We start from the raw sequence: 19,389 nt of genomic DNA, 5'->3' as shown, positions 1-19,389 counted from the left end.
ATCGAGACCATCCTGGTCAACATGGTGAAACCTCATCTCTACTAAAAATACAAAAATTAGCTGGGCATGGTGGCGTGTGCCTGTAGTCCCAGCTACCTGGGAGGCTGAGGCAGGAGAATCGCTTGAACCCGGGAGGTAGAGGTTGCAGTGAGCCAAGATCATGCCACTGCACTCCAGCCTGGCAGCAGAGTGAGACTCTGACAAAAATATATATATATATAATTTATTCCTGATAACAAATTTGTGAATAGTGAAAGCTTATATTCCCAGAAATTGAAAAGGAAAAATGTGTCCCCAGCTCATCCTAAGACCCTGATTTTCCCCAAATGCCATTAACATTTTTTAAAACTATTAACATTCAGCAACAATTTCTGCATAGTATAAAACTACACTATCCAATATGGTATCTATTAGTCACACGAGGCTATTTACATTTAAACATAAGTTAATTTGGAGTTAAAAATGCCATTCCTCCTTTGCCCTAGACACATTTCTACTTGTGGCCAGAGGCTACGCTACTGGACAGCAGATATAGGATATTTCCATCATTACAGAAAGTTTTAAAGCATTTAAAACACTAACTACTTCATTATCTCATACTGAACGTGCTGTGTTTTCTCACATGCAGAAGAGCCCCCACAAATGGTGGATAAGGATGAGTCTAACATCTCTCACATAAGCCAAGCTTACATCTTTCACTGTCCAGCCCTCCCAATGAGCTTTGTCACTTCCACATTTTCTTCTAATAATAAATAGTGTTTTCTAGGTTTTTCAGGCTCAACTACTTTCTTCTCAGGCCTTTCCACTTTCTTAGAAGACAACTGTACTTAATAATGAAGGGAAGAGGCCAGGCATGGTGGCTAACACCTGTAATCTCAGCACTTTAGGAGGCCAAAGTGGGTAGATCGCCTGAGGTCAGGAGTTTGAGATGAGCCTAGCCAACATGGCGAAACCCCATCTCTAATAAAAATACAAAAATTAGCCGGCGTGGTGGTAGGTGCCTGTAATCCCAGCCACTTGGGAGGCTGAGGCAGGAGAATTGCTTGAACCCGGAGGCGGAGGTTGCAGTGAGCTGAGATCATGCCATAGAACTCCAGCCTGGGCGACAGAGAGAGACTCCATCTCAAAAAATAAATAAATAAATAAAAAGATACAGTGCTGTGATGCACATCTTTATACATGTGCAGGGGTTATATGCCTTGAAGTGGAATGGTTCAGTTTTAGACTATGCATTTTCGCTTTCACTAGATATTGACAGATTGTTCTTCAACTTTGTTGTGTTCAACTTCTAATCCCACCTGCAGTATGTAAAAATTCCTGTCAATTCAAAGTTGGTTTGGTTTCAACCAAATAATTGGTTTCAATGTTTGCTGAATAACCAATTATTGGTTGAAACCAAACCAATTGTTTTAATTGAGCAGAATCAGCAGAATCAGGAGCGCTTCTGTATGTGAGAAAACGCAGCACATTCAGTGTTAGATAATGAAGTAGTCAGTGTTTTAAATGTTTAGAACTTCCTGTGATGATGGAAATATCCTATATCTGCTGTCCAGTAGGGCAGCCTCTGGCCACATGTAGAAATGTGTCTAGGGCAATGCAGGAATGGAATTGGTTTCAACCAAACCAATTATCAAACTTTAAAAACTTTAAAAAGTTTGATAATCAGATATGCATGAAATGTTATCATTTCATTTGATTTTAATTTAGATTTCCCTTTTTGGTAGTGAGGTTGAACATATTTTCTTATGTGTATTGGCCATAATTGCTTTCTTTTCTGTGAAATGCCTGTTCATGTCTTTCAATCATTTTTCTGTTAGGTTGTTTAGCTTTTTCCTAATGACATGTAGGAGTTATTTTTATATACTGGATAACAATCCTGTGTTATATGCATTGCAATAATCTCTCAGTCTGTAGTCTGTCCTCTTGCTTCTTTCTTTTTTTATAGCTTTTGTACAAACATAACTTTTTTATTACACTGAGCTTATTAACATTTTCCTTTACAATTTTGTTTTTGTTGTTGTTTAAAAAATTGTTCCTTAATCCTGGCAGATAGTAGAAATTCAACATTTGCTGAATAAAAGGAGAATAAGGAGAATGAGCGCCTTCCCCAGGGAGAATGCACAGAGTGAGCAAGAAGAGAGTAGGACAGAGCCCTGGGGAGGACAGAGACAGAGCTACCTAGGGAAGAGTGCGAAGTGGGAGAAGAACCAGGAAGGGAGCTGTACAGGTCACATGGGGAATTTTGAAAGTGTCTGAGGGAGTGACCAAGATGTGTGCATTGCTTCAGAGACATGGGGGTCACTGGATGCTTGACAGGGCCATCTTGTGGGTGCTACAGAAGCTGAGACCAGATAGGTGGGCAGGGCACTGCAGAGAAGAGTCCAAGAATTGTCACCTCTCCCAAGAACATTGACAGTGAAGGGAAGACCTTTCCTGTCTTGGGGCCTCTGTGTACTTTCTGCCTAGGATTCTCTTCCCCTTACCTTCACCTGACTAAGTCTAACTCCTCCTAGTTCAGTTTAAATGTCTCTTCCTCTGGGAAGCCTTCCCAGATCTCTCAATTTAAATAAGACGGCCTCTTTCCCCATGACAGTCTTTCATCCAGTTCTTGACTTTTCCTTCTTAGCAGTTAACACAATATGCAACTATGTATGAAATTTGCATGACTATTTGCTTAGTGTCCATGTTTCCCACTAGATTACCAACTCCACAAGGCCCGCACTGTCTGGACTGTCGTGTTCCAGTGCACCCTCAGTGCCTAGCACACAACCTGGCACAGTAATTGTTGAATAAAAATCCACAATGGGGGCTAAGAGGAGGAGCTGGTTTGTATCTGAGGACAGCAGATCCGGGAGGTTTTAGAGATGAGGGAATCAGAGGTCCCTGTCCACCAGCCAGATCTTAAGCGATAAAAGGGAAGAAGAGAGGGAAGGAGAGTGACAGTCAGGAGGAACACTGACAGTGATGAGGCACCAACTGTGTACCAGGCACTGTCCTGACACCATCCCTAGCATCACTCCCATCCCCACTCCCATCTTGAGTGTGATGTCCTGCTAACTGGGTGACCTGGAGCAAGCTAATCTCCCTGAGCCTCAGTTTCCTCATCTGTAAAATGGACTGGTAACACCAAGCTCCTGGGATTGTTATGAGGAGGAGGAAGCAGGGTATGGTGTGGAAAGTGTTACAAACCCACGCTTCAGGGGTACTTGGGCTCTGGAGTCAGACCGTTTGGCTTCAAATCTCAGGTGTGCCACTTACCGGCTGTGTGACCTTGAAAAAATCACTTCATTTCTGTGCCTCAGTTTCCCCATCTATGAAACAGGAGTAATAATGCCTCTGGAATTGCTATGAGGATTAAATGAGGTATGCATTAAAACACCTTAGCACAGTGCTTGGCACATAGTAGGTGCTCAAGGAAATAATAATTAAAATTATTCCTCCCTCCTCCCCACTATCCCAGAACTGCAGAATGTCAGAGCTGGAAAGATGGGAGAAATCACCATTTGATACCCACCCCCTACACACACATACCAATACAAAGAGGGAAACTGAGGCCAGGGAGGGTAAAGTCGTGAAGGATTTTGGATTGGAGTCCACCGGTCCCAGGTCATAGCCCAAGAGTGGTCCCTAGAGGCCTGCAGCCTCTTCCAGACATCACCTACCCCTCATTCCACGAGGGCGGGCCGCCGAGTCCCATGCGGGCTGGGCGGGACTTCAACGCGGGGTGCCGAGGCCGCATGGCCACAGCCCCTCCCTGCCGCTTTGCTCTGGCTCCGCTGGGTCCCAGAGACGCTGGGGCCGGAGCTGCTGCCGCCATCTACACGTCTACCCTTCGTTTGACGGGTTCGCCTCCCAGCAGCGCCTGGGCAAGTGACATCTGGGCCGGATCGGCTGGTGCTGCGCTTCGCAGGTAAGGGCGTGCGCCGGCGGGGACAGAGGGGCAAGGGGTGCCGAGGCGCGGGGATACAGGACAGGCCTGCACACTCCAGGGTCGCGGCCGATCAGGGCGGGTGCCGGTGGTGAGTCCCTGCATGTGTGTGTAGTGTGGGCAATGTGTAAATGATTACTGTGAGCGCGATCTGCACTCCGGCCTGGGCGACAGAGCAAGACTCCCTCTGGAAAAAAAAAAAAAAAATTACTGTGAGCAATGGGTTAATGGGTTGTATGAGGTTAGTGTGCAGTATGTGCAAGGTGTGACCCATGGATCGCGGTGTGTGTCCGCCTGCGAGAAATGTGCACTGCAACTCTCTATAGCTCTGAGTGACTGTGCTGGGGTAACACAGGGGTCCAGGGTGCATGTACACTCTGTGGCGGGAGCCCTGGCAGGATGGTGCGCTGGGTATGTGCTGTGTGAATTGTGAGGTGTGTGTTTTATGTGGCACATCCATGGCCCCTGTGGTGTGCTGAGCTGGGTGATGGAAGGTGGGGCACATTTGTGCAGGGGTGACACTGACAGAATGTTTTCTGTGGTGGCTCTGCCTTTTCCACCCAGTGCCCTGGAGGGCTTGGGAGAGTGAAAGCTCACCCAGATCTGGGTCGAGAAAGTATGACAGGTCCCAGGCTTACCCTCTCACACACACAAACACATGCACACACAAGAGAAGCTGCTCCGAAATCTCATTGTTTTATCTTCCAAAATTCCTGTGTATTTTGCATGCTTCTAAAATATTTCTGCATTTGTTTTAATGTAAAGATAATGTTCTGATAAATTACCATCCATTGAGTTGGCTCAAGTCTTGGAGGTAAGCTGGGTTTATCTTGTGGTGGGAATCCCCTGCCTGTCTCCCAAACTGAGATGCAAGGACTTGGACTCAGCGGGAGTGAGGCTGTGATGTCGGGTATGTGGTGTGTGCTGCAGGGTGGGGCCGGGGGTTGTCTTGGTCACTCCTAGTGCAGGGGCAAGAGAGTTGGGCTTATGAGGAGGAACCCTGACCATCAATGAAGTTCTTGCCTCTTCTCCACTGCCTGGGCAGGAAGAGGCTGCAGGACCCTGGGGACCACGAAGAAGGGGGTTCCCCTAGCAGGCTGCCTTCTGAGACAGGTGGTTGTGTCATCCAGGCTTGGTTCAAATTTGTTTTAAGCAAATGCAGAAATATTAGAGAGGCTTGCAAAAGGGGCTCTGGTACTTTATCTGCAGAACTTTGGGCAAAACCTCACTGCATCTCCATTTCTTCCTTTGTAAAATGTAGATGTGGAGGTATTTGCTTCATAGGTTATTTTTAGGACTGACTGAGTGCCTGGATATTAAGTGGCTGGCACAATCTCTGATACATAGAAATCCTAACAGCTGGTGACAAAACTATGATGATAGTAATGGTGACCCCCACACAACTGGGTCCCTGCCCACCCCAGGAACTCTCAGTTTTCACAGAGCCAATGATTCCAATAAGCTGTGTGGCTGGAAATCTGAGAGTCCTTATTTGAGTATGTCTGGGGGATCCTTTCCCATTTCCAGATCTAATCCTTGTTGAATTCTCAGTGACCATCTGATTCCTGGGAAGATGCAGTCTGGGAGGGGACAATGCAGGTCTCTGTCAAAGCCTGGGATGGAGCGTGGGTGAGACGTTGGGGGAGAAAGGCAGGGCAGCCGTGGGCTTGGATGGAGGCTTCTCAGTCCTGAAAAATCCTGGAGGGACCGAAAAATGCTGGCCCTGTGTTTGGAAACTGGCAGGAGCAGGGGCCTGGGGTGCCCTCTGCCTGGAATGAGGAAAGTCCAGTACAGGATCAGGAATGTTTGGTCCCTGGACCAAGACAGGCTCTGAGAGCTAAAAGGGAGGCTGTGAGGTCAGCATTGAGCTGCAGGCAGAAATGGACCAGGAAGCCCTCCCCCCAGCAAGGCTGAGCCTTGTTTTTGGGGCTAAAATGTTTGCATTGGCAGAGCAAGTGCCCCTATTCCTGTTGACTTCATTGGGTCAGTTTAGAGGAGTTGCCCGGAGGCCTTGGAGGACAAGGGGACAAAAAAGGCAGTGTTGGGAGCTGTGGAAACATCTAAGGAGGGCACCCAAATATATCTCATGGTGATGGGGTGCCATGATGGGCCAGTGCAAGCTCGGGCAGGGGCAGAGGCAAGCCACTGTCCCCACTGTCCCCTAGCAGGGAGTACTGCTGCCCCAGAGGCCCTGAGACCTTCTCTGGAAGGTCTGGATAGAGCCCTCCCAGGGAGAAGGAGGCCTGGCCCAGCCCTGACTTGCTGAGTGATAAAGCCAGCTCTCTTCTCAGCTGTCAGGGAGGTGGGACCGAGTGATGCTCTTGTCGCTTCTGGCCCTGATTTCCTTTAATCCCCAATTCTGGCTATAATTATTTAAAATTCCACAGTCCTAGCCCTAAGAGTCTATAATTACTCAAACATTCTAGAAGTCTACAATTCAAACTCCAACTTTCTACACTCTAAAGCTGTAACATTCCCCGATTCTGGCTCCAGTGTTGGAGGATTCTGGCCCTGGCTTTGGCAGTCTGACTCTTGCAAACTTATAAACTCCCAAGGAAGAGGTTACTTCAGCCGAATCATGTGAGAAGCCCCAGAAAAGCTCTCTTCCCTGCCTAAGCCAGCCTGGAGTGGAGGCAGGTGCCTGGTAAAATGACCATATGCTCTCTGGGGTGGATGACAGTGAACCCAGAGGCCCCTCCTCATCAGAGCAGCAGAGGTGCTGGGAGTACCTCATGGCTCTCAGGGGAGGGTGGCCCTAGAGCAGAGACAGGTTCGGATCTTGGATTGTAGGCACCCCTCAGGATGAGGGAACTGTGGAGTCACTGGGCACCTTGAAAGGCCATCAAGAGGAAGAAGAGAAAGAACAAGAAATGGGGCTGAAGAGACCTCAAAGACAAACCTCGTTCTCTCTGAGAGACCTCAGGTTGTAGAAAAGACTCCTGCGGAGCCAGCAGGAGCAGCATCATTGATGCACAGCCATGTCTGAACTCAGCATAGGCTGGGGGGTGGAGAGCTCCAAAATTCACAGTGATTAGCTTGAAATGTTGCCTTGAGTCGGTGACAAGCAGGACTGGTGGCTGACTGGGCAAGTTGGGGACAATCCTCCCATAGAAACGTTTGCCTACTTTCTTTGAGTATTCTGCCCAGGACTTATGTGGGATGGCTGAAGAGGGTGAGCCACACAAACCATCTGTGTTCTTGGGGAAACCTGTTAGCTTCTCTGGGAGAGGCAAAGGAAGGGCTTGGGCATCCAAGGACTCAGCCCTTCCTCTCCCATCTCTTTCCTGGTTCTGAAAGCTCTTCACATGCAACTTGCTGCTGAGCTAAGCTAGAGCCCTATGTATGCTGGGTGGAGGTGGGTGCATGCATGTGAGGGTGCCTGAGTGCCTACTGTGGGTGGTATGTTCCCAAGTGTGGCAGGTGCCAGGGCACATGTGCATATGCATGTGTGAACCTGCATGAGTTATGTGGAGCTGTGTCCGGGTCTGGGTGTGCTGTGCATGCACCAGTGCAGAACTGCATCCACAGGCACGTGCTCCTTACAACTCTGTCAGGTCTCTGTGGTCTCTCTGTGCTTTCCTATAATGGATGGCAAATAGCAGATCCCAGACTGGACAGAATGAAGGGCTCAAGTTGCAGAGAGGGAAAACCTCTGCAGCTCAGCAAGAGGGCCTAGCTCTGGCCAGACACGGTGGCTCACGTTTGCAATCCTAAAACTTTGGGAGGCTGAGGCAGGAGGATTGATTGAGACCAGGAGTTCAATACCAGCCTGTGCAAACTAGAAAGGCCCTGTCTCTACGAAAAAAAAAAATAATAATACAAAAATTAGCCAGGCGTAGTAGCTTACGCCTGTAGTGCCAACTACTTGGGAGGCTGAGGAGGATCATTTGTGCCCAGGAGGTCAAGGCTGCAGTGAGCTATGTGTTTGCACCACTGCACTCCAGTCTGGGTGACAGAGTGAGACCCTGTCTGGGAAAAAAAAAAAGATGTCCAGTCTCCTCCTGTCCAAGCAGACCACCAACCATGCTTCCTGCAAGCTTGAAGTGGGCCAACTCTCTTTAGGATCTGATCTGAATCCCAGAGGGACCACATCTCCTCCTACAGACTGGGGCCAGTCTGTTTCAGTCAAGACGGCTGAAGGTAGTGTTTTCCCTCCTGACTCCTGGGAGCAGCAAGGGGCCAATGGGCGGTGGCCAGGGATGTGCACGAGACCATTCCTGTCTGCCAGGGGCCTCATTACAGGCTACAGAGACCCTTCTCAGCCCTTGACTCGTGTGGATCGGAACAGCTCCATTCCACAGCTGGGAAAACCAAGGTTCAGGAAGGGGTGAGACCCACCCAAGGGAGTAGCCAGTACTGAACTGCAAGCCCAGCCCAGGGCCAGGAAGGAAGACCCTAGGACTGAGCTAGCAGTGGCTGCCTGGGGGCAGGGCCTCGGAGGGTAGGATGCCAAAGTCAGCCTGGTCAGCTAGAGGTGAGCATCACCCAGCAAGGGCATGTGGGGTGTAAACTGTAAAGCACTTGATTTATTGTAAAGGACCCAGGGGCTTCCTGCTTGTGACTGAGTACTGTGGAGGGATCAGTGCCCACAGGCAACATAGGGTCTGAGGGGCTTCAACCTTGGGCACTCCTCCCCTCCCCGTGAAGAGCCTACACCCTGGGCTGAGCTGGGAGAGCCTGTGCCTGAAAGTTATCCCCTAAGGCTTCTCATCTTATGTAACTGCTTTTATTCCTGGGGAAAATCCAGTGCCTGGGAACCACACAAATCTCCCGTGGTATCTGGGACAGTTTGGGATTATGGTAAGGATTTCAGAGCCTGGGAAAACAAGGCCTGTGGACTAGGGGTTTATGGGGCTCCCCAGGAGCGTCATGTGTGTGGAGCACATGCAGAGGCCCGGGCCTGGGCAACCATGTATGTGAACAGGTGTACACACTCCAGAGCCACTCACAGAAACACACACACAGACACACACACACACACACTTGGGCACAATTCCTAACACCTGTGCCTTGTGAATGCATGTGCATCTTCCAGCACAGGCACATATGGCTGACAAGCCCCCAGGTGGACACTGTGCACCCAGCATTCACATCCTCCCCCAGCCTTGGGGCCTGACTGAGGTTGGTGGCTCTCAAGGCTACCTCAGGGCTATGCCTCTGCCTCCCGGAACAAGCTCTCCCAGGCCTCCCAGCCTTGTCCCTTTCCCGTCTCTCCCCCCATACCTTCTCACCACAAGGACAGAGGAAGGGCCCTTCCTGTCAGCTGGCTGGGAGCAGAGGTGGCTTTGGTGGAATTTGTGCTTATTTCCCATCAAGGATCAAGGACCTGCTCTGGGGCTACCCCAGGGCCCCACAGGATGAGGGGCTGGTTTTGAGAGTTTTCTGCTGCCTGTCATCTGGATAGTGTCTCAAAATGTGCAAGCTGCCCTCCTGTCAGTGTCTTGCTCATTCTTCGTGACACTCCTGAGATGTAAGTGCATTCACTTCCTCTATTTGGCAGATGAGGGAACTGAGGCCAGAGAGGGATGGGACTGCCTGAGGTCACACAGCAAGCTGAGGCAGGGTTGACCAAAACTCTCATGAGCTGGGGTTACAGGGAAAATGCTTTCAGCTTCCTGGGGCTTAAGGTAGGAGAATTTGGCTGTCAGAGCCTAGAGGGTGGGGCAGGCTGACACTACCAGATGGGCCTGCCACAGAAACACCTCACACTCCTTTACCAGGAGCTGACGGGGGGCACAGCCAGCCCCTCACAGGCCAGCACTGTGCTGGGAGGCTCACCCCTGAACCTACCTTTGTGGACATGCCAAGAGAGGGCAGGAGGGGGAGCTCTGCCTTGCTGTGTGACCCAGGCAAGCCCTGACCCTCTCTGGGTCCAGTGCCCTCTCGTCTACTGGGATATTGGGATTGGGGATTGGTTGAGGGATGTGCTCCCTCTCTGGACCACAGAGGAAGCAGAGAGCTTCCCCAGGGCTGGGAGTGGGGTGCAAGCTCGGGATGCTCCCTGTCAAAGCCCTGGTGGCCCTGAGTTGCTGCCTGTGCCCAGGGAGTCTCAGCCTTGGCACTGGCCTGCTGCTGAGATCCACCGAGGCAGGGTCTGGCACAGAGTGGGGGCTTGGGGCCTGGGGAAGGGTCTCCTCCAGGCTAGGTGGCTGGGAGAGGGAGATCTGGCAAATCCAGATGGGGCCTGTCCACCTGTCCGAGGCTGCAGTCCCCTAGCTCTCTGCCACTTACCTTCCTTTATGTTTCTCTACCACTGCTCTTATCACTATCTGGCCTGCTATATATTTACCAAAAGAAACTAATCTCCCCTGCTAGACTACAGGTGTCTCAAGGGTGGGACTTTGTTTTTTGACCTCAAGTGCCTTGAACACTACCTGAACAGAGTAGATGCCCAATAAGTACCTGTAACAAAGAAAAGGAGGTGGAGGAAGCGGGAGAATGAGTCATCTTACAGACAGGGAGGGCCCACCATGGGCCCAGGTAGAGCCGCCCTGGCTGCCTTCTCCTCATAAAGCCTAAGCTCAAGCTCAAGGACGGATTGGCACTGCGGAGGCGAGGGTCGCCTGGGGTCAGCCTTTCCCCCAGGATCACCCTCCGTCTTCGGTGCCATCCTCATCCTTGGGTGGAAGTTGTCTGGGCCCACAGGGTTGGAGCCACAGATAACACAGCCATTAATCTCGGGGTCTCAGCCTCTCTTAACGGACCTTCCAGGCACTGCTGAGAAAACCAGGTTACTGGTTTCCTGCGGCAGCAATGAGCAGAAGCAGGGCCATCTCCAGACTCCAGAGAAGCCAGGAGAGGGCTGGGGTGAGAATGTAGAGGAGGAGAGAAAACGGCCACCCAATTCGTTTCTTCCCTGTGCCAGGCCCTTGTCCTGAAATGTTATCTCACTCCATCCTCCCAACAGTCACTTGGGCTAAATTGGTGATGCTGCTTGTTTGGGTGAGCAAACAGAGGGTGAAGAAAGTGACTTGCGGGCAGCTGGGTAGAGGATGAGTCAGCACTGGTGTAAAGGACTTGAGCTTCAGGGTTCTCGGGATTCGAGTCCTGGCCCTGCTGCTTGCCAGCTCTGTGCTGTGGCAAGTTACTTCCTCTCCCCAAGTCTCTCGGTTTCCTCATCTGCTGCCTCTCCAGACTTCTGCCAGACATTGCACGCGACAGTTTCAGGCATAGAACTGACTGGTAGCAGGGGCTGCTCCGCGAGTGGGAATTCGCTCCAGCACTTCACGGACTGCAAGCAGGGCACTCGCTAACTCCTGGGTGAGTTTTCTGGGTCCATGCCTGGAAGGGCTTACGCCCCTCAGCTCCCCTAGCATCTTCCTGAATACATGCAGTCCACTTGCAGCCACCGAGGTTCATCACAGGCAAGAGCGGCAGTGGGGCAGACACTGGGGTCCTCCTCCTTCCTCCGCCTGACTATGCCTGGAGCCTGCAGACTGCATAGCATGGAGGGCTGAGGCACGCAGGATGGGGTCAGCGGGGGCGGGGAGGAGATGGACACATTGGTGCTGGGCTGTGTCTTGCTGAAGAAGTGGAATAGCTCAGGCAAGACTCAGAGCCACAAAGGTCTGGGTATGAGTCCAAATGGCTGGCAAGGACACTTTTCCTCTCTGGGCCTCAATTTCTTACTCTCTAAAATGGGGGCAACAGTGGTCTCTCGCTGCTATGTGAACACTGCTAAGTGTAGTACGCTGGAGAGCAGCCCTCACAGAGAAGGCTGGGCCCTGCCCTCAGAACTCCCCAGGAACTTTGGTTGAGGGAGTGAGTAGGAAGGATTAGTGACCGAATAATTGTCCACAGAGGAGACCCTTGGGAAGCCTCTCACCTCTGCCATTCCAGCTAAATCTTAAGACGCCTGGAGCTGGCCCCACGAGAGTGGTTTGGAAAAAAAAAAAATGGGTCCCTGAGTCCAGGTGTGACCTGTTAAGGGTGAAAGGACCTATCTCGGAGAGCTGGGTTAAAACTTTTCCAGAGTTTCTATTGCCATTCAGCTCTGCTGACACCCACACGGAGAAAACAGGCAGCCCAGCCCATGCGTTCAGTCCCGGCTCTTGAAGATATTTGGGACTCTCATCTCTTGCCAGCTCTAGAATGGGTCAGATTCAGGGAACCTCTCCACCCCTCAGTATCAATGAGATGAAAAATAAGAAGGCCCTTTGCAAACATAAAGTGTTGTGCCCCAGAAGGTGCAACTGTGTGTGTGCCAAGCCCCTGGGTGTGTATGCGAAAGTGAGAACGTCCAGCTGCCAGTGTATGTGTGTGTGTGTATGACTGGCTGGGTGGGGGGAACTCCACACTGCCCTCGACTGTCTGTGTGGCTGGGACTCTTCTAAAACTCTTACAACCTTTTTTTGCATTTCCTCACTGTTTGTCAGTTTATCAGAAAGGGAGGGGCCATGGTCCGGAAACCTGGCAATTGTTTCTGAGCCTGCCGACTCTTCTCTCCTGCCCTTGCCTTATCCTGTGGCTGTCTCTGGAGGCCCGACTACCAGTAGCTCCCAGCATGGCCTGTTCTGCCAGAAGCTTGCCTGGTTTCTCTGTACAGCCCACTGCCACCTGTTTTCCCATCAGTGGCTATGCACTGGCTGTTTTCATACCACTGTCCCACTGACCCTTTTCATTTTGGAATTTTTATTTTTTTAAAGATAGGGTCTTGCTCTGTCACCCAGGTTGGAGTACAGTGGCACCGTCATTGCTTTCTGTAACCTTGAACTCCTGGGCTTAAGCAATCCTCCTGCCTCAACCTAAAAGTTGCTGGGACTACAGGCATGTGTCACAATGCTCAGCTAATTTTTAAAAATATTTTGTAGAGATGGGATTTTGCTGTGTTGCCCAGGCTGGTCTCAAACAGCTCGCCTCGAGTGCCACTGACTCCTTATAACTTCCCAATGCCCTCCAGAAATGGTATTTATTGTTCCCATTTTACAGGCAAGGAAATGGAGGCTTATTGAAGGGAAATAGCTCTCCCAGAGTTATCCAGCCAACTAGCAGCAGCGCTAGGATTTCAATTCTTACCTAACTCTGAAAACTTTATTAGCTGTTGTGGCTTACCTAGTAGGTGTGCATTGGCTGTTTGGCTGAACGAATAAGTAAATGAAATAACAGATGAATAAATCATTCCATCAAAATTGAGCTGAAAGAGAAAGTTAGGTAATAATAACAAGATCTGTCATTGACTGAGCAACTACAATGTGTCAAGTGTTTTACACAAAAATGAAAGCATCAGGAGGCTGAGGCAGGAGAATCGCTTGAAGCCGGGAGGCGGAGGTTGCAGTGAGCTGAGATCGTGCCACTGTACTCCAGCCTGGGTGACAAGAGCAAGACTCTGTCTCCAAAAAAAAATTAAGAAAGAAAATAAAAGAAAAAGAAAGCAGTCAGGATTACTGTTACTCCTATTTTACAGCAGAAGAAGCTGAGGCTCAGAGAAATTAAAGGATCCTGTCCAAGGTGGAAGCTGGGACTGTAATTTGTCAGTGTCCACACCCAGAGCTCTGAACCTAGCTTTCCTGGTTCCTTAGCATTAGAGTGAGTCGGCAGAGCCTGGCAACAGGTGCCCATTACAGCAGAGGACCCGGGGCCCGTCGAGACTCTCAGGAAGCTGGGTGCAACAGCCCACCCTGCCCCTCCTGCCTTGGGACCATTTCCCCATTTGTCTCTGAAATGGGTTTCTATTTCAGGCTGGGGTGGGGATCTGGCAGCCCAGGCTCTGACTCTCCCTCTCTGACTATTGGCTTGTCTAGTTAGGGCCAATGCCCCGGCATGGGGTGATATCTTGCTGCTTCCCCTGTCCCAGGGCTGGCCCTGTCATTAATAGTTCCATGGGAGGGCAGGGTCTGCACAAGATGCAGTCATTGGTCTATGGAGATGGTGTAGGCTCCGTCAGTGACTTCTGTGCCCAGCTCTGTGTGGATGCCAGGGACCCAGGGGCTAGTGGGTCCAACTCGCCCCTTAGGAACTCAGGGGCTGGGCTGGGTACTGAGCTCCAGGAAGATGAACTCTGCAGTAGCTGAGACAGAGCCTGGCATCCTGACTCCCAGGGCAGTTCTGGTTTTGCTTGCCTGGGACGGAGTTGGGGCTGTCCTATGGTACCAGCAGGCAGATCTCAACTCAGAGTGAGGGATAACCTTGTTTCTGTCATACCAGAGGGATAGGAACCCGCTTTTCACATCAGCCCACAGTTCCTGAGTGCCCTGTCCCTTCTATTGAGGGACAGGGGCACGAGGGGACAAATCTGCACAGGAGAAGGAGAGCCCATTGTCTGAGGGGGGAAGAAATTGCCTCAGGCAGCAGCTAATCTGATGGTTGAGGCAAGAGACGGACTTGGAAGTGCCAGAACCTATCCTGGCAGATTCACCAGTACTTGACAGCATGGTGCAGCCTCATTCCTCATGCCTTCGCATTGCGGCCCACCATGCTTCTGAGGAGGACACACCTCCATAGCATGGAGGGGAAACAGAGGCACAGAGAGGCTAATGTTTGGCACAGAAATGCCTCTGTTGTAAAAAGTTGCTGTAGTAAAGCAGATGATAGATTAAAAGCTAAACAGTCCCCAGCCTAGGTCTCCTCCCAGGCAGTAAATCTCCCCTTCTGACTCTTGGATTCATTGGTGAGATTCATGGAGGACTTGTTTTGTGCCAGGCCCACTCAGGGGCTTTATCATAGATTTATCTTATAATAACAGCAACACCAAGAGCGGTTAATACTATAACTCACATAGAATAAGTGGGGAAACCGAGACTCAGAGAGTTAAATAACTTGCTCGAGGTCACATAACTAGTAGATACAAAGGGGTTCAAACCTGGGACTATCTGTCCCTGAAACTCATGACTCTCCCACTCCATGGGGTACTTGTTCCACAAGATGTCAGGCTTCAGAGCATACCATGAAATGGTAAAATATGAATGAAAACATAAGAAAAGGAACAATTAGGGAAACGCAAATCAAGACCACAATATAATACCACTTTACACCCACTAAAATGGCTACAATGAAAAAGACAGACAATAACAAGTGTTGCTGAGGCTGTGAAGAAATTGGAAGTCTCATACATTGCTAGTGAGAATGAAAAAGTACATAGCCATTTTGGAATGCAGTTAGACAGCACCTCAAAAGGTTAAACAAAGAGTTACCATATGACCCGCTGGTTCCAAGGTGTATACACAAGAAAATTTAAAACACAAAAACTTCTACATAAATGTTCATAACAGAATTATTCATAATAGCCAAAAAGTGGGAATAACCCAAAATGCCAGCGTGGATGAACAGATAAACAATTATGTGGTCTATCCATACAATGGAATATTATTCAGCCATAAAAATGAAGTTTTTATTTATGCTACAACATGGATGAACCTTGAAGACACACTAAACAAAAGTCAGACACAAAATGGTGCACACTGTGTGATTCAATTTACATAAAACATCCAGAACAGGCAAATTCATAAATATAAAAAGGAGATTCGTAGTTTCCAGGGGGATGGGGAAAAAAGGAATGGGGAGTAACTGTTATTGGGTACAGGATTTCTTTCTATGGTTATTAAAATATTCTGAAATTAGATAGTGATGATGGTTGTACAATCTTGTGAATATGCTAAAAACCTCTGAATTGTCCACTTTGAAAGGCTGAATTTTATGGTATGAATTACATCTTAATTGTTTTAAATCCAGGAGCAGGAATATAGAAATTACATAGAAGGTTGAGATGAATGTTGGTCCTCAGGTAGGTGAACAGGGAAACTTCACTGTGAGTGTCCTGGCAGCTGGAGTGAAAAGGGAGAAGCAGCCTCCAAAAGGAGGAAACCAACTCTTCATGGGTTTAGGTCTAGGGCAAGATTCTTATAAACCCAAGTTGGCCCACTGCATCATAATGTCAGAAATACAGAATTGTTTTTGAGACACAGTTTCACTCTGTCACCCAGGCTGGAGTACAGTGGCACAATCTCAGCTCACTGCAACCTCTGCCTCCTAGGTTCAAGCGATTCTCCTGCCTCAGCCTCCCAAGTAGCTGGGTTTACAGACATGCGCCACCACACCTGGCTAATTTTTGTATTTTTGGTAGAGACAGGGTTTCACCATGTTGGCCAGGCCAGTCTCAAACTCCTGACCTCAAGTGATCCGCCCACCTTGGCCTCCCAAAGTGCTGGGATTACAGGCATGAGCCAGAAATACAGACTTTTTTTTTTTCTCCCACCTGATATTCCGATGCAAAAAGTATGAAGAAAGTGGGAAGGGCCTGTGATTTGACCACACTTCCAAGCCAATGAGTTGACCTGCTATAGTTTCATAGATGCTGGCAGAAGACACAAGACTTCTGGTTAAAGATAAAGAACTTTCTTCCTCACAACAATAAGAGTAGCCCAAATATCAGCATTTGCACTTGTTCCCCAATTCCTGCAGGACAATGTAAAGGGGGCCAGGTAATACCTGCACATGCAATGGCTTGCATGACAAGGTAAGGAACGTGGAGCTTAGGCAATCCGCGTCTTTTATAAGGGGCAGCAAGCCTGTCCACCAGACAGTCAATAAACCTGGTTTTGGCTCCAGAAGGGGACACTATCTTTATCTTTATCTTCCAAGGCTGTCTGCTCTACAAATATCCTTGAAAAGATCCTCTGGAACAAAGGTAGTCTGTCTCTGCCCACAAAACATGCAGAAATCTGATTGGCCCTGGGAGAATTGTCTCCCAATACAGTAGATGTGCTGGTCAAGGCCAAGTTTTGTTTGTTTGTTTGTTTATTGTTATTTTGTTTGTCTTTTATTATGATAAAATATACATAACAAAATTTATGATTTTAATCCTTTTTGATTGTACAATTAATTCACTGGTATTAAGTACACGCACAATGTTGGGCAACCATCACATCATCACCATCCATCTCCAGGACTATTTATTTATTTATTTATTTATTTATTTATTTATTTGAGATGGAGTCTTGTTCAGTCACCCAAGCTGGAGTGCAGTGGCGCAATCTTGGCTCACCACAACCTCTGCCTCCCAGGTTCAAGTGATTCTTCTGCCTCAGCTGGGATTACAGGCACACACCACCATGGCCAACTAGTTTTTGTATTTTTAGTAGAGACGGAGTTTCACCATGTTGGTCAGGCTGGTCTCGAACTTCTGACCTCATGTAATCTGCCCGCCTGCCTCAGCCTCCCAAAGTGCTGGGATTACAGACATGAGCCACTGTGCCCAGCCCTCCAGGACTTTTTAAAGTCATCCACTGAAACTCTACACCCATTAAATAATAACTCCCCATTCTCCCACCCTCTCAGCCTCTGGCAACCCCCACTCTACTTTCTGTCTCAATGAATTTGACTCTTCCAGGTACCTTATATAAGTGGAATCATACAGTATTTGTCCCTTTTTGACTGACTTATTGTACTTGGAATAAGGTTTTCAAGTTTAATCCATGTTGTAGTATGTATCAGAATTTCATTTTTTAAGGCTGAATAATAATCTATTGTATATATATATCAGATTTTATTTATCTATTCATCCATCTACAAATGTTTAGCTTGTTTCTATCTTTGGGCTATTGTGAATAATGCTGCTATGAACATTTATATATAAACTTCTGTTTGAGTCCTTGCTTTCAATTCTTTTGGTTGGAATTCTAGGAGTAGAACTGCTGGATTATATGGTAACTTTATGCTTATTTTTTGATAAACAGCCAAAATATTTTTCACAGAGGCCACATCATTTTACATTCCACCAGTAATGCAAAGGTTTCCAGTTTCTCCACATCCTCACCAACACTTCTTATTTCCTAGGTTGTTCTTTTTTTTTTTTTTTTTTTTTTTCCAATAACAGCCATCCTAATGGGTGTGAAGTGGTATCTCATGGTTTTAATTTGCATTCCCTATTGATTAGTAATGTTGAGCATCTTTTCATGTGCTTATTGGCCATTAGTATATCTTTTTTGGAAAAACATCTAAGTCCTTTGCTGATTTTCGAATTGGGTTGTTTCTTTTGTTGTTTAGTTTGTAGGAGTTCTTTATACATTCTAGATATTAATACCTTATCAGACATATGGTTTGCAAATATTTGCTCCCATTCTGTGCGTTGCCTTCCAACTCTGTTGATAATGTCTTTTGATGTACAATAGTTTTAAATTTTGATAAATTTCAACTTACTTAATTTGCTGTTGTTGTTCTTGCCTATACTTTTGTTGTCAGGGTGGTCAGGGTTATTTTGGTTGCAAGAGACAAACGCAGCTAACTTGGGCAAGAAAAGGTGTATCAGTTTATATAAATAAAAAGTCAAAGGTAGACTTAGATCTGACATGGCTAGATCCAGCACTTACAAGGATACGATGAACAGCTCTCTCCTGACTTTCCACCAGGTTCCTACATTCTCACTCAAGTTCTTTCCAGAAGCACCAGGCTTCCATGGTCTGCACAGCTAATAATCCAGGAGAAAAAGAGTGAGAACCTTTCATGCTGATTCCACAAAAATTCCTGGGGCAAACTCTAATTGGTTGCCCCTGAACCAATCACTGGCGAAGGGTCTGGATGGATCCTGGGTCTGGTTACCACCTTGAATGAAGAAAATCTCCACTGAATGGGGCGAAAGGCTCCTAATAGGAAGAGATGCTGGACAGGCAAACATTCCTCCCCAGAAAGAGTCCGGGAATCGGATGGGCAGCCAGGGTTGGGAAGTTCTGCTTCGAAGGGTGTCCCTTACCTTAGGCTTCCTGTTAGGGCCCTGGAAGAAGTAGAGGGAATCCTTCTATTTGATCCCTGAAGATTTCCTAGAGGACGCAGCATTTATGAGGCCCTGTGACTGATGGAAGGGTGAGGCCAGGGCAGTCTGGGCCCCAGGCAGGTTGGGTCAGAGCAGTAGAGGGGCTGGATTTCCCTGCCACCTGAAATCCTTCCTAGCCCAGCCCTGTTCTATTGTAGGAGCTAAGAATATGCACTCTAGAACCAGGCTGCCTCGGTTCAGAATAGCCCAGGAGTCATTCTTTCTCCCCGTGCTACCTTGAGCTAAACTTTGTGCCTTGGTTTCCCCACCAGAAGTATAAAATGAAGATCATAACCAGTCCCACCTTGCGGGGTCCTTATGAGGACTAAATGAGGCAATGCACATCTGGCACGCACTAAGTCTTCAATAATCGTATTTTCATCATTATTAGTTTGGGCCTCTTTTCAAGCACATGCAGAGCAGCTCCAGCTCTGTTCACCATCCTTCAACAGGCCTCTCACGGACTCTGCCTTTTACCTTCACATACACTTGACCATTTCACTGTCACCTCCTCACCAAGCTTTCTCTCCTGTGGAACCATCCCTCCCTGCCTGTGTTCTGGCAGGACTCTGGGGCACTGACTCTGGGACTTCGGGTTATGGATCATCAGGCAGATGTCCCTTGTCCCCACTGAGCACCAGTGGGCAGGACCTGGGCCTCCCCTATCCCTGAGTTTACAATGGGAGTTGGCCAGCCACAGATGTGGGGAGAGAGAAAT

At 48.5% G+C, this 19,389-nt stretch overlaps 1 protein-coding gene across 29 annotated transcripts in view; it reads left to right on the top strand.

Annotated features, from left to right (window-relative positions):
* Positions 1-8,384: 8,384 nt before the first annotated feature.
* The window catches only part of P2RY6 (pyrimidinergic receptor P2Y6), a 28,446-nt gene continuing 17,441 nt past the window's right edge, over positions 8,385-19,389 (top strand). For 20 of the 29 annotated variants that reach the window (XM_031653184.1, XM_009186900.4, XM_031653178.1 and 17 more), the window contains exon 1: positions 10,048-11,188. The gene's annotated coding sequence lies outside the window, so the exon portion shown is untranslated. The other 9 variants (XM_017948746.3, XM_031653182.1, XM_031653179.1 and 6 more) reach the window with 4 other exon arrangements.

This window comes from Papio anubis, chromosome 12 (genome assembly GCF_008728515.1).
Source record: "Papio anubis isolate 15944 chromosome 12, Panubis1.0, whole genome shotgun sequence".
Taxonomy (NCBI): Eukaryota; Metazoa; Chordata; class Mammalia; order Primates; family Cercopithecidae; genus Papio; species Papio anubis.
Note: the sequence above shows the minus strand (reverse complement) of the source record. Positions and strands in the feature narration are given on the sequence as shown.